Genomic DNA, 14779 nt, shown 5'->3' on the forward strand with positions numbered 1-14779 from the left:
TGTAAAATTGTTAGTTAGTTACATCAAATATTTTTAAATTAAATTATATTTTTTTGGTGTCGAGAAAAGATAAAATAACAATCTGATTTTTGTTTTTAATATAAATGTTTTAAAATTATTAGTAAATTTAAGTAAGGATATATTTATAATTCTCTATTTCTTTTATATTTTTAAAAATATATTTTAAAAGAAAAAAAATGGGTAGCTTATTTTTCAAACAAAAACTTCGAAAAGAGACATTTTTCCAAATTTTCTCTAAATAATTAATGTAAGCTCCTCAACTTCTAACTTATAGGTTAATGATACATTTAATATTTAATTTTACATATTTAATTGTACTATTATTAAATTTATTTTAGTATTACATGATTTTTCAATAAAACCAAACTCAAAGTATTAGTCTATAATAGTCGTGGATTTATAAATTATTTGAGTAGGTTATTCTCATAAATTGATATTTATATAATCAATCATCGAGGGTGAAGAATACGTAAGGAGATCCATCATCATATTCTTAGGTTTCTAGAATCCAACACTTCCCTCTCTTAAATTGGTTTAAGACGAACGTTGTTTATGAATTATTTGTATGATGCACTTTTGAGAATGTTATTAGAAAAAATATTTAAATACTAAAAGTAATTGCTTATTACATGAGTAAATGATTAGATAAATAAAATTATATTTAAATTAAACAATACAAAAAATCCGAAAAAACTGCGGCGTGACGCGGGTGATCACCTAATATTCATAATTTTCGTCTGATATTTGTAAAAATACTTGATCATCTTATTCCATTATTGAGTCTCTAATGTAAATGATTGAAGATGCCTATGAGAAAACTTATTCCACATTTTTCTAAGTTTCTAAAGCAACATATATACTATTTTTTGTTTAATTATCATGAAATACTTCAGAAATGTCTTTAGATCAAACTGATTTACAAAGAAAATGGGACCACACTGTCTTCGAAGCCCATATCCTTCACTTTACTCTCACGCCACTCTTCCTCGCACATGTATAAATACCAAACTGAAAATTACCCATATTGACTCAAAACTAGGCAATAATAACTAAAATGACTCTCATTAGTGATGGATAACTAGACTAACACAAATTTTATGAAAAAAGACCAATTGACCTTAATCAACATTTCTATTCACACAAAAAAAATATTTCATTTCCGAAAATTAAAAAAAGAAACAAAACAATTAAGAAACAAAACAATTAAAAGCAAACATAAACTCGATTTAGGTCATCTTATTTTCTCCAAATCAGACTTTCCTCTCATGAGGCCACTTTTTTTTCACAAAAACTAAGGAGACCACGTTTTTTTTTATAAAAACCCTAGATGTTAACATTTAATGTTTTAGTGGTAAATATGGTAACTGCTCTAATAAGTCTGTTATTGCAAAGAAAAAAAACTGTCACCACAGTAAATATTATTATAGCAAACAATTATGCAAAGAAAACCATAATTGATTTTTGAAATTATAGAATTTTTTATAAATTTGGGTTGACTATGTTTATTTATGGTATATCTTTTTTTTTTGTCAACCACACATTAATTAAAAAATAATAACTCCATGATTGGTTGCCCAATTAGGAGGAATAGTGTCTACAAAAGTAATTTTAGAAAATAAAAATTCTAGAAGAGAGGGCTAAGTAATCCCCTCTTACATGTAAGATAAGGGAAAGCGAGAAAAAGGGGAAAGAGACGCGTAGCACTCCAAGATCGTCTAGAATATTGGAAAAAGCGGGTCATTCTTTCGGTGACTGTACTATGTATATTTATGGTATAGTTTTTCGGTGTAGAGTTTAGTGTTTAGGATTTAGAAATTAGTTTTTAATATTAAAATTTAGTTATAGATTTGTGGTATTTTTGAAAAATAAAATTAATTATAGTATTTCCTTGGAAAAAATTTCATTTTAGTGGTATATAAAAGAATTTCTAAAAGCAGTTGACAAAAAAAAATCAAATCTGTCATAATATGAGTTTCCAAATAAAAAAAACTGTTACAATAGTTAGTATTATTCTATTAAAAAAATCATGAAAAAAGAAAACTAAAAATCGGTCGGATTTCAAATTACAAATCTTTCGTAACATAAAATATCTTTAAGGTCATTCCAGCAATTTATTTTCTTATTTATTAAACCTGCCATCAAACGACAAATTTATGGTAATATAAATTTATCTGTCACAACATAAAACAACTCTGTCATAACATAAAAATATTATATTTTAGAAAACAAATCTGCCATCAAACGACAGATATTGTGTAAAATTACAAAAATATGTTATAACATAAAACAAGTGTGTCATAACATTAAAAAAAACGGTTATCGTTAGAAGTCTTTCTAGTAATTAGTTATTTGACAACAAATCTGTTACAATGTGACTGATTTTTTTAACAAAATTATAAATCTGCCATCATTTACCGTAAAAAAATGTCTACACAAAAATAAGTCTGTCAAAATATATGAAAGTCTGTAGTTGAATAAACTAAAAATCTGTCAATCAAATTAAATATGCTATAATTTATAAATCTGTTATCGCTATTTTCTAAGAAATTTGTCAACCATAAAAGTCTGGCACAAAAAATATGTTGTAGTTAAAAAAGTCTGCGGAATAAGAATAAATCTTCCATAACTAAACGATAGACTTTTGTAAAATTGCTGGCATTTTTTTTAAAGGGTAATTTTGTATTTATTTTATTTTTAACACATGAAAAAAAGTATTTTAGACAAGAAAATAACCAATTTAACCCCAATATTTTATAAGACATTGTAGTAATTAATCTCGTTATTTTGGGTTAATTTAGTTTTTTTCCCAATACCAAACAACATTTGCCTCTTTTTTACTTTTAACTAGTTGAGACACACTAAACCCATCTCCTATTATCTTAAACATGCCCATCAAACCGGTTTTAACCACCCTAATAGCTCTTTTATCCATCATTCTTGCTCTCTACACGATCCAATTGCCATCCTTTAGATCTCTCTCTTCTATAGCTACAACTATCATAAACAATTCCCAACTCGGAGCATTAGGAAAATATTTAACATTCTTTGGACACAAACACCATCACCATGAACCAATAAAATCTTGTGAGAAATGGACGTCAAGGCTTACACACCAATACAAGACTTCTCTTGTGTTGACCGTGATTTGCATGGTTGTGGTAACTTCAGCAATGTTCAAAGCGCCATTGATGCTGTCCTTGATCAAAGCTCTTCCAAGACTATCTTTAACTCCAAGCTCTTGTTCTTTTCCCCTATCTCCAGTGCTCAATGATATTCTTTTATAGTGTAATATGATATATATATTTACTAAGATTTGAGTTCAATGTAAGCAAGCAGGGAAAATGTTACGGTTAATGAAAACAAGACAAACCTTATTATTCAAGGAAGAGGATATCAAAATACATCCATCGAATGGAACGACACAGCGAAATCCACCGGAAACACTGCTGAAGATAGCTTCTCCTTCGTAGTGTTTGCAGCTAACTTCACAGCTTACAACATCAGTTTCAAGGTAAGGATATCGATGTCACAACAATTAAACCTAATTTAGCTAACGCATATAATGATATCAGTTCTCATGTGTGTATATGTTTTGAATGGAGGAAGAATAATGGACCAAACCAGATCCTGGTGAAGCTGATGCACAAGCAGTAGCTCTAAGGATTGAAGGAGACCAAGCTGCCTTTTACGGTTGTTGATTCTACGGGGCTAATGACACGCTACTAGATGATAAAGGAAGACATTTCTTCAAAGATTGATTCATTCAAGGGTCCATAGATTTTATATTTGGCAATGGAAGATCACACTACCAAGTTAAAAATAAAACACATGCATGACCTTTTCAAAATATGAGCTTAATACTCTAAAATCGCAAACAGGATTGTACTATTAATTCAATAGCAAAGGGGAATACATCTAGAGTTACTGGATCTATCACAGCTCAAGGAAGACAATCAGAAGATGAACAATCATTATTCTCTTTTGTGAATTGTAAGATCGATGGAAGTGGGGAAATATTGCTTGGAAGAGCTTGGGGAGCTGATAGTAGGATTTTACTCAATTAATCCCTAAAACACTATCTTGTCGTTGTAGTATTTTAGGATGTCAATCCAATTCGGTGTGATGCAAACAGATGAGATATGATCAGAAAGCTCTAAGTCAAGCCAAGCAGAAAGTTGGTTGGTTCTAAAGTCCTAGTATGCAATAGCAGAAATGAAATGAAACTAAAAGCAGAAATGGCAATAGCAGGCAAGTGAATGACAAAGCAGAAATGATAACAGGCAATCAAATGGATAAACGATTCCTAAGGATGGGGTAATCGATTAGTGTGGTCTCCTTAATCTATTCAGGCGTTTGACAAAACTTCACAGAAGCTATCCCTAGACAACAAGTTCAACAACAGATTAATTCACTCCCGTGATAGAAATCCTCAAGCAAAGCTAGACACTGACCTAAATCCCTTTAGCAATCTCTAACTAAGCAGACACTATCGAATCAACATGTTAAAGTCAATACCCTCTCTACAGTCAATCCCTTGGGGTAGAGTCAGATATCTCTGGAATTAATAGGATCTAACGCCCATTAAACGCCTTCTGAGCGCTGGACGTCTGGACTCATACTCCACATTAGCCAGTGAAACAAGCAATAAGCGCAACTAATCCAGAAGGGATTCTAGTATTCTAAACTCAACCACCTAAAATGACCAAGTAAACCACAACTATTCTATCCCATCCTCAGAAATACAGTTCACTACTCAGACATAATCAAAGACAATAGCAAAGCAACAATTGAAAACATGCTAACAGAAATGACGAAAGACTTAAACGAAAACTGAATATCAAATACTTGAAAGCGAAACTACAAAGTCGCAGGAGAAACACTGCGGCTATCAAAGTTGAGAAAAAGGTAAAAGCGAGATAATAACGGATAATAGCGGATGCTAGCGGATGCCCTAGGGAAAACCCTAAGAGGCAGTTTATATAAGCGAGAAATGAAACTAATAAGGAAACTAAATATATAGCGAATCTTCACGTCATGATCCTGCGACCGAATATGTCATTGGCATCTGACGGGCAGAAATGAGCTTCCTAGTGATCGAGTATGTCATTGATCAAACTAGGCTTCAGGGGATCCGTCTTGCGATCGAGTGAGATGCAGTGAAGTCGAGATTGAATGGTCCAGCGACCCTGTGATCGAGTGCGATCGAGTGGATGTCATGAGGTGGTGATCGAGTGGTTTCTTTGGCTTCTCTTCTCTTCTTTGTTCTCAGCTTGTCTTGTTGAGTGCAAAATGAGCAGATAGGCTTCTTGGTGATCGAGTGGTGATCGAGTGGTTCTGATGGGGTGATTCCTCCGGCTTCGCGTTTGAGTGAAACTGAGCTGCTTGCTTCTCCGGGGTTGCGATAGAGTGATTTGCCCTGGCAGGGCTCCGAGGCTGTGATAGAGTACTTTTGCTGAAGGCGTCATTGGGCATTCTGACTTCATGTTCTGTTTTTCCTCTGTTTGAACTCCAAAAGCATCCAAAGTACCTGAAAACAACCAAATATGCCATGCACATGCAATCCTAATGCAAAATCGTCCTAAGTATGTAAAACACACTAAAACGACTCCTAATGAGATGAAATGTGGATGAATCAATGACAAAGTGGTGAAGAATGAATGCCTAAATCATGCAAATTATAGACATATCATGAGCCTATGCTACGGTTGTGTTCTCAAATACTCACATGTCTGGAATCATTACTCCAGAAGGATGGAATAACTGGGGAGACTCGACCATAGAAAAGTAAGCGACTACATACACATCTTAGAATACACATAAAAGACCTTATTTATGTCTTGTATGGGTTTTATATTTTAGGACGATGACTTTTGGAGAGCATAAATGTTATGGACGGGAACAGATTACAAAGAGAGGGTTTTGTTTGGGAAACAACTCACAGATTCAGAAGTATCTTCTTTCGTAGATGTATCTTTTATACATGGTGATGAATGGCTCCGTCACACTAACATAGTCTCTGAGCATACATCTAAAGACATTGGAGATGATCTTATAGGATTTTACTAACATATATAAGGATATACATGAATAAAAAACATTTAAATGTAGATACATACAGATTTTAAGTATATGTAGTCACACTGAGATCTGTTTTGCGATGAAGATAATACTCTTGTACTGTATATCGTAATCTGAGATTTTGGTATGTTTAATTAGCTTTATCATTCTGTCAAAATATTTCCAACAAATCTAACAAACGAAACGCATGTGTCTAATTAGCTCACATTTCTTAATAAAGTTTCTAAGGTATTTGTGATTTCAAGAAGAGCACAAAATCAAGATTTCAAACAAATGCTACTTAATTTTTCATCAAATGAAAAGAAAATTATAGTCAAAGTGATTACAATACATATAAGAGTAATTTCACCCACCTACGTAAACAAGTCTAAACCCCTAATAGTAAAAGAACCACAAAAGAACAGCCTCAACATGGTAATATATATGACCAATGTCAAATTTGAAATAGAAAGAATTAATTAAATATTTTCGACTCTAAACTTAAAACCAAATATTCCAAGAGACATGCATACCTTCAAGGCTTCAACCAAAAGTTTTTATTTTTTCTTTATTGAAAGACTAAATTAAAAACGAGATCATGACATTGGTGCTCCTTCTCGTAGATGCATTCTTTCGTAAGGAAGCCAACAAAGCCAATCCAAGGAGCTTCGACACAACACAAATCCTCCAATGAATATGGCTTTCCAACAAATCGTGTAAAACATCTTTTTATTCCCTTTGGATGTTCATCATCTTTACCTGCAAATGTCACACACCACCGTTGCCTCTTCCGCGAAGCTCCATTTCTGATAACAACCATCGCAGACTCCGACCGCATCCTCCGACGATTTGAGGTAATATCCGACGCAGTTAACTTCTCTAAGTTATTCCTGAAGGCAAAAGCAATGCTTTAGGTTTTCATTGATAATACTCTCTTAACTTTACAAAAGATGATGGGGTTTTGTTTATATACAACAAGAGAGACATAGCTAAAACCCTAGAGAGAAACGACAGGTGTCACACATCAAGCTGGACTCTCTGAATCAAGGGTCAGGAACCTGTTCTCAAGCTTGATGTTGAAAGCCTTTTCCGTACTGAGATTAGGTGAACTTGTCTTGAGGTTGCCAGCTCTGTTCTTGTCGTTACTTGGAGAAGATGACCGTTGCTTCCAAGTTTGTGTTGTGGGCTTCTTGGGCCTGCATTGGGCTTTCATTTGTTTCTTTGCTGAGTTCAGAGAAACTGCAGAGTTTTGAGGCTTCATTACTTGAATTGTGTTGATAATTCCCAAAGTCTTGTTTCATGATTCATCTTCTTTACTGTAAAGAAATGAAAAATGTTCCTTTCTGATATTATATATTCACAAAATTCTGACATTTTTGACTCTTTTCATTTCGTAGATTTAATTTCGATTCTCCTCCAAAGATCCATCTCATATTCTCTGATGTTCCGGTTACTCCGGGTAAACTCATGAACCTTGCATCATCTTCTTTGTCTCTGAGTATAAATATTAATTTTTCTGTGCTGTCTTGTTATGCATTTTCATGCCACGTCAAAATACTGTCACCATTTGGATATAGCACTCGAAAGTTGGTACTTTTTGTTGCTTTATCAATCATTGCATGAAACGCTGGATTAGCTGTATGGTAGACTGCAGACAAGTTGTCACAAAACAATTCAGGAGTATCTGGGAGAGGAATGCCAAGCTCACGGAGAAGAGTGCTCAGCCAGAGGATCTCAGAGGCAGCATCAGATAAGGTGCGGTATTCAGCTTCTGTGGAGCTTCGGGAGACAGTTGGATGTTTCTTTGACGACCATGACACCAGGTTCGTGGCCATAAAGGTGCAGAGGCCACCAACAGAGCGTCTTGTGAGCTTACAGTTGCCCCAGTCACTGTCACTGTAAGCTTGCAAAAGAGTAGGAGAATTTTGATTGTAAGAGATTCCCATAGTGATGGTACCTTTTATGTACCTTAGAATCCGCTTCAGAAGATGAAAGTCTGACATTGTTGGCTGGTGCATCTTTTGGCACACGAAGTTTACAGCAAAATGTATGTCAGGGCGAGTCAAGGTGAGATATTGGAGCTTTCCAGCAATACTCCTGAAATAAGTTGGATCAGTGAAAGGTTCTTCTTGGTGTGGAACTCTGTCAAGCTGAACGGGTAGAGGAGTTGGCAGAGGAGTGCAGTTCTCCATTGCAGAAGCCACCAAGAGATCTTCAGCATACTTCTGCTGAGACATAAACAGGCCGTGTTGATTTCGCTGAACCTGAATTCCCAGGAAGTAGTGGAGTTGTCCCATATCAGTCATTCTGAATTCTTTGTTGAGAGCTGCTAGAAGACTGGATAATGTCTGTGAACTATTTCCTGTAATCACCATGTCATCAACATAAAGAAGAAGCAGAATGAGGTTATTATTATGAGCATAGATGAATAGTGAAGGGTCAGATTTACTGCAGAAAAATCCAAACTCCAAGAGAAAGGTGCTGAACTTGTCAAACCAAGCTCTTGGGGACTGTTTTAAACCATAGATAGATTTGTGAAGCAAGCAAACATGAGTTGGTTTACTCTTATCAACAAAACCAGCAGGCTGAGTCATGTAAACAGTCTCATTTAGATCGCCATGTAAGAAGGCGTTTTTAACATCCATTTGCTTCAACTCCCAGTTCAAAGCAGTAGCCAAATGGAGAACCAATTGGACTGTAGGTGTTCTTACTACAGGACTGTAGGTCTCAAGATAGCCAATCCCTTCTTCTTGAAGAAAACATTTTGCAACTATCCGAGCCTTGAGCTTATTTAAGGTTCCATCAGCGTGGAGTTTAGTCCGGAAGACCCATTTGCTTCCAAGAACATGCATGTTAGGTGTGTATGGCACCAGGGACCATGTATTAGTTTCAGAACAGTTGCCCATTTCTTCTGTCATGGCGCCTGTCCAACCCGGATGCTTTAAAGCCGCAGTTACTGTCTTTGGCTCAGGATAAGTAACCTTGTGAGACAGAAAAACATAACGAGGATTTGGTTTTGTGATTCCCACCTTAGCTCTTGTGATCATTGGGTGAGTGTTAGTAGGAGGTGGAGCTTGTTGAGTAGGAACTGGAGCTGCCATGAGATCTTCTACAGTGTCATCCACCAAAAGCTGGGATGAGTGAGAGCTGTCGCCAATAGAAGCAGAATCGAAGTTTATCGTACGCTCAGAACTCTCATTCACCACAGCAGGTGGATGAGTTGAATTGATTGTTGTTGTTGAAGGTTGAGACACAAGTGCAGCAGCAGAATTCTGAGACAACTGAGGGCTTCTCCGTGGTAAAGGAGGAAAATCAGCAGCAGTAAAAAGAGGAGGCGTGGGTAGTGTTGCCTTTCTCTGTGGTGGTTGTGCTGGAGACACTTTTGGTGGTGCCTGAGACACGGAGGATTCAAACCCCTTGAACCATGCTGCAAGTAATGGAGTTGTAGGCTGCGAATGAAGGTGTTTATAGTGATGAGAGAAAGGATAAGCTGTTTCATCAAAAATCACATGCCTGCTTATATAAACCCGTCCTGTAGGTGGATATAAACACCTATACCCCTTGTATTTGTCATTGTACCCCAGGAAAACGCACTTAAGAGAGCGAGGGTCAAATTTGTTCATAGCATAGTCACGCATAGTTGGAAAACAAGCACAACCGAAAGATCTGAGAGCTGTATAGTCCGGAGTCGTCTGATGCAGCTTTTCATAAGGTGAAATAGCATCCTCAACAGCAGATGTAGGGAGAAGATTAATCAGAAAGTTGGCAGTGAAGAAGGCTTCAACCCAAAACTTAAGAGGGACTTTACTCTGAAACAGCATAGATAAGCCTAATTCCACCAAATGCCTGTGCTTCCTTTCTGCTAGTCCATTTTGTTGAGGAGTGTGAGGATATGAGATGTGTTGTTGTATCCCATGATTCTGAAGATGTTGCAGAAACTTATGATTGACAAACTCTCCACCACCATCACATTGAAACACACTAATCTTATGATTAAGTTGGTTTTCAACTAGCTTGTGAAATGCAACAAAGATATTGTAGAAATCTGACTTGAGCTTCAAAGGATAAATCCAACTGAATCGAGAATAATGATCAATAAAGACTGCATAATATCTAAAGCCTTGTACAGAAGTAATTGGAGAGGGTCCCCACAAGTCACAGTGAACCCTCTCAAGAGGTCTATTTGAAGTAAATGAAGAAGAAACAAATGGCAGCCTAGTGCTCTTCCCAAGCTGACATGCTTCACAGAGTGACTTAGAAGTCTTATTGATAGAGATAGAGTTGGTCTTGACCAGTTGCTGCAGGACTTGAGGATGAGGATGTCCAAGGCGTCTGTGCCACACTTCATCACTTGCGGACTGCTGACGAGTGGAGAAGAAAGCCTTGAACTGAGAGTCATCCTTCAGACAATATAAACCATCACAAGTGCTTCCCATTATGAGAAGCTTCTTGGTTGCCTTATCATTGATACGCACACCATCAGAGTCAAACTCAACAGTACATGGATAATCTTGAGTAAGCTTAGACACAGACAAGAGAGATTTCGTTATGCTTGGGCAAACAAGAACATCAGTGAGAGGGACATTACCTGATGAGGAAGCCAAGTTTGTTGAGCCAGTGTGTGTAATGGGCAGAAAATTACCATCAGCAACCATGACAGCATCAGATCCATGGTATGGTTGAGATTGTTGCAGGGATCGAGGACTGTTTGTGACATGAGCAGTTGCAGCAGAATCTGGAAGCCATTCATTGCCATGTTGATCTGTAATATCAGTGATGCGCATTGCAGCTAAGGCACGAGGAAGCTCTTCGTATTGGTAGCTGTTGTTGAAGCGATGCCAACACTTAAGAGCTGGATGACCCATTTTCCCGCAAATCTGACAGACAACCGAAGTACCACCAGACTGAGAACCTGAAGAACTGTTTGTTGAAGATATCTGCTGATGGAAACCACGACCACGAGTACTAAATGAGTTTCTGCCTCTGTTAGATTTCCCTTTGCCACGATTGTAAGCATTGAAGTAACCAGAAGCATTAGAGTCATCTGAAGTGGTGATGTTGAAGGCGACATGAGGTGAAACTGCTGTCTCTTCAAGATAACCCTGAAGTCGATCGTCATAGCCTGTAAGCTTAGGAATAACATCCTCTAGACTAGGACCAGGCAGAGCATCCATGGAGTTTTCAATAGTGGTTTTGATAGGCTCATACTCTCGCCCTAACCCATTCAAAGCAGCAAAAATCTTCATCTTTTCTGTTACAGGACTTCCTACAGAGGCTAGTTGGTCACAAATAGTCTTAAGGTCCTTAAGATATTCATCCATAGATTTATCACGTTTGCTAACATTTTGGAGGCGTCTTTGCAGCTCAAATAACCTAGAGGAGGAAACCCTATTAAAGTGGTTTGCTACAGAGATCCATACCTCATGAGAAGTGTTGCAGTTGACCACAACACTGAGAATATCTTCTAAGAAAGAACCAAGGAGCCAGGATTTGACAACTCGATCTGTCTTGAACCAGGTGTAGTACTCAGGATTGGGTGAAGCCGATGTTGACCCATCAATGTCTGAAACAACGCTGGTTTGGCTTGGTGCAGGAATCGAGCCTGTGACAAAACCCAGAAGCCCTTGACCATCAAGAAAAGATTCGAACTGAGATTTCCAGAGAATATAGTTCTTGGCAGTAAGAGTGACGGTGACACAATTTGAAATATTGAGAGAAGGAACAGAGTAGAGTTCCATGGATCTATGTTCCATGAGCTCTGATACCATGAAGGCAAAAGCAATGCTTTAGGTTTTCATTGATAATACTCTCTTAACTTTACAAAAGATGATGGGGTTTTGTTTATATACAACAAGAGAGACATAGCTAAAACCCTAGAGAGAAACGACAGGTGTCACACATCAAGCTGGACTCTCTGAATCAAGGGTCAGGAACCTGTTCTCAAGCTTGATGTTGAAAGCCTTTTCCGTACTGAGATTAGGTGAACTTGTCTTGAGGTTGCCAGCTCTGTTCTTGTCGTTACTTGGAGAAGATGACCGTTGCTTCCAAGTTTGTGTTGTGGGCTTCTTGGGCCTGCATTGGGCTTTCATTTGTTTCTTTGCTGAGTTCAGAGAAACTGCAGAGTTTTGAGGCTTCATTACTTGAATTGTGTTGATAATTCCCAAAGTCTTGTTTCATGATTCATCTTCTTTACTGTAAAGAAATGAAAAATGTTCCTTTCTGATATTATATATTCACAAAATTCTGACATTTTTGACTCTTTTCATTTCGTAGATTTAATTTCGATTCTCCTCCAAAGATCCATCTCATATTCTCTGATGTTCCGGTTACTCCGGGTAAACTCATGAACCTTGCATCATCTTCTTTGTCTCTGAGTATAAATATTAATTTTTCTGTGCTGTCTTGTTATGCATTTTCATGCCACGTCAAAATACTGTCACCATTTGGATATAGCACTCGAAAGTTGGTACTTTTTGTTGCTTTATCAATCATTGCATGAGAAACTTCAATTATAAGTTTGGGTGGAAGAACTTGAAGATGGCTTGATCCGGCAGGGTCTTCTTGGCATTTTGGTTCATTGGCTCGGTAGTTTTTGATATTTTCTCGCCCAAACGTCTTTAGATAAATGTTACTTGCTGGATCAATTTGAGTTGGGCTAAATCTTCCAGTTTTGTTCGATATGATCGGTTTAGAACTCTAGGAATAGGAACACGAAGAGAAACATCTTCTCTTCTGTTTTCTTTGCCCATGACATCATCGTTTACAACGTACATGTTGATAATGTGATGATAGTTTAACAACGGGAAGAAGTTATATTTACTCTCATATTTTGTTCAATATACATAGGACATATATATATACACAAGGTGGACATAATCCTAATTAATTACAAGAGAATATTTTAGTAGTAATGATAGGAGAAATCATAGGGATTGGTAATTGATTTGAATATGCTCTTTCCTTCTATACATGTTTCATCATCAATATACACGAAGCCCTCGGCAACAAATCATCTCATAAGAAAGCGAAACTGAGAATCAATAAGAAAACAGAACATGAAGCAAAACAGAGAAGCAAACAAAACCGAATCGAGAGTTGAGACACATATGGGGCAAACCGAGTACCCCAAAAGCAAGAAACAAACAGCCATTTTACACATGTTTTCATTAGTGTAATAATTTAACATAAATTAGAAGTATCTAATCTCTAACCCCACACCTCACAGACACAATGTCGCCGTTGAGACAAGAGAGAACAGCACGACCAAGTGTGAAGTATGAACAATGTATTAATTCCTCACTTTATAACGACGCCGTTTAAGACTTTTTCAAGACACCATGCCATACTAAGCATTAGAGTTAATAATATAAGAAAAAAATACACGAGGGTAAGGGTAATTAATCCATTTTAAGCTGTCTAAAATTTTCTAAATGTTTATAAAATAAAATAAAAAACAATATGGAATTTGTTTTGGGAAAATTGAACCAATTTTATTAAAGAAATTGCACATTAATTTTTTCTAAGACCCTTTTGTATTTTTCTTGGTTTCTAAATGGTGGTGTTTTTGTATATGCACACTCCACTTGAAATTATTCAGTTATTGAACAGTTTCTAACTTAAAATTTGAATTAGTTTTCTTTATTTTAAGAAATATACGTCATACAATGATCAATACACTAAGAAATAAGTCCATACCAAAAAAAAATAAGTTATAAGAAATATACTATTGATGTATATATATAATTTGTTTATTGATCCTATAGGGTGGTTGAATTGATGGAGATTTATGAGGTAGACAGGCAAGAGATGATGAGATTGATTCATGAATAACAATATGCGCATGAGGGAAGAAGAATATATATTAAACAAGATATTAGATAATATTGGGAGTTCAAGATTAGAACTCTCTATGATGAAAGCACAATAAGATCAATAGTCAAAGAGATTACATCAGGTATTAGTGGCTCCATTACCGCTCAGGACAGGGACTCACTTGATGAGAAGTCTGGATTTTCTTTCTTAAATTGTAAGATTGATGTAACTGGGAAGGTGTGGCTTGAGAGACCCTAAAGAGCCTAAGCAACTGTGGTTTTCTCTCAAACTTACATGTCTCAAGTCATCTCTACCGATGGATGGAATGACTGGGGAATCTGACCTAAGACAAGTAAGTGTAGTAACTTTCATTGCAAGTCATATACTACATAATCTAAATTATGCTGAAATGGGTTTTGTTTTCATTAAGACTAATGATGTATAACGTGTAATACTACGATGTCCTTAACGTCTAGATTTTTGAGCTAAAAAGATCAAATGAACTTGGTATAAGGTCTTTGTCAAAGAAATAATAGTTTGTAATGTATTGATCATAGCATAACCAAGTTTAGAATGAGAGAGTAAGAGTAGCTATACTAGAGCCTTTGCCTTTTTCTTCACAACATTAAAACTTGAAGAAATCTTAACTTATTGACTAAGTAGTGAGGAAAGAGTAGTTATCACTAATGCCTAATTGGGCAGATTGTAAGTAGCTCTATTAACTTCTCTCCTTCTTGTCCCTTTAAGATGAAAACTCCCTTAATCAAGCAAGTACAAGCAATTTTTAAGCAAATGTTAAGCATTTTTTGAGCAAATGTTAAGCATTTTTTGAGCAAATGTTAAGCATTTTTCTGCTTTTTTAATATAAGTTATGAACATTTACACCATG

General features: G+C 36.3%; 2 long non-coding RNA genes and 2 pseudogenes across 4 annotated transcripts; 2 read left to right on the forward strand and 2 right to left on the reverse strand.

Moving 5' to 3' along the window:
- The first annotated feature begins 3012 nt into the window (after positions 1-3012).
- Positions 3013-4092, forward strand: AT2G06940 (annotated as a pseudogene). The gene has a single exon.
- A 2247-nt stretch (positions 4093-6339) lies between these two features.
- On the reverse strand, positions 6340-6604 carry AT2G05035. Its single transcript, NR_140060.1, has one exon. It is a non-coding gene; the product is annotated as an other RNA (long non-coding RNA).
- An 86-nt stretch (positions 6605-6690) lies between these two features.
- On the forward strand, positions 6691-6932 carry AT2G05045. Its single transcript, NR_140061.1, has one exon. It is a non-coding gene; the product is annotated as an other RNA (long non-coding RNA).
- Positions 6933-7607: 675 nt separating this feature from the next.
- AT2G06950 lies at positions 7608-11816 on the reverse strand (annotated as a pseudogene; the record flags this gene model as incomplete). Its single annotated transcript has 1 exon — positions 7608-11816.
- Positions 11817-14779: the final 2963 nt, after the last annotated feature.

This window comes from Arabidopsis thaliana, chromosome 2, assembly GCF_000001735.4.
Source record: "Arabidopsis thaliana chromosome 2, partial sequence".
NCBI lineage: Eukaryota > Viridiplantae > Streptophyta > Magnoliopsida > Brassicales > Brassicaceae > Arabidopsis > Arabidopsis thaliana.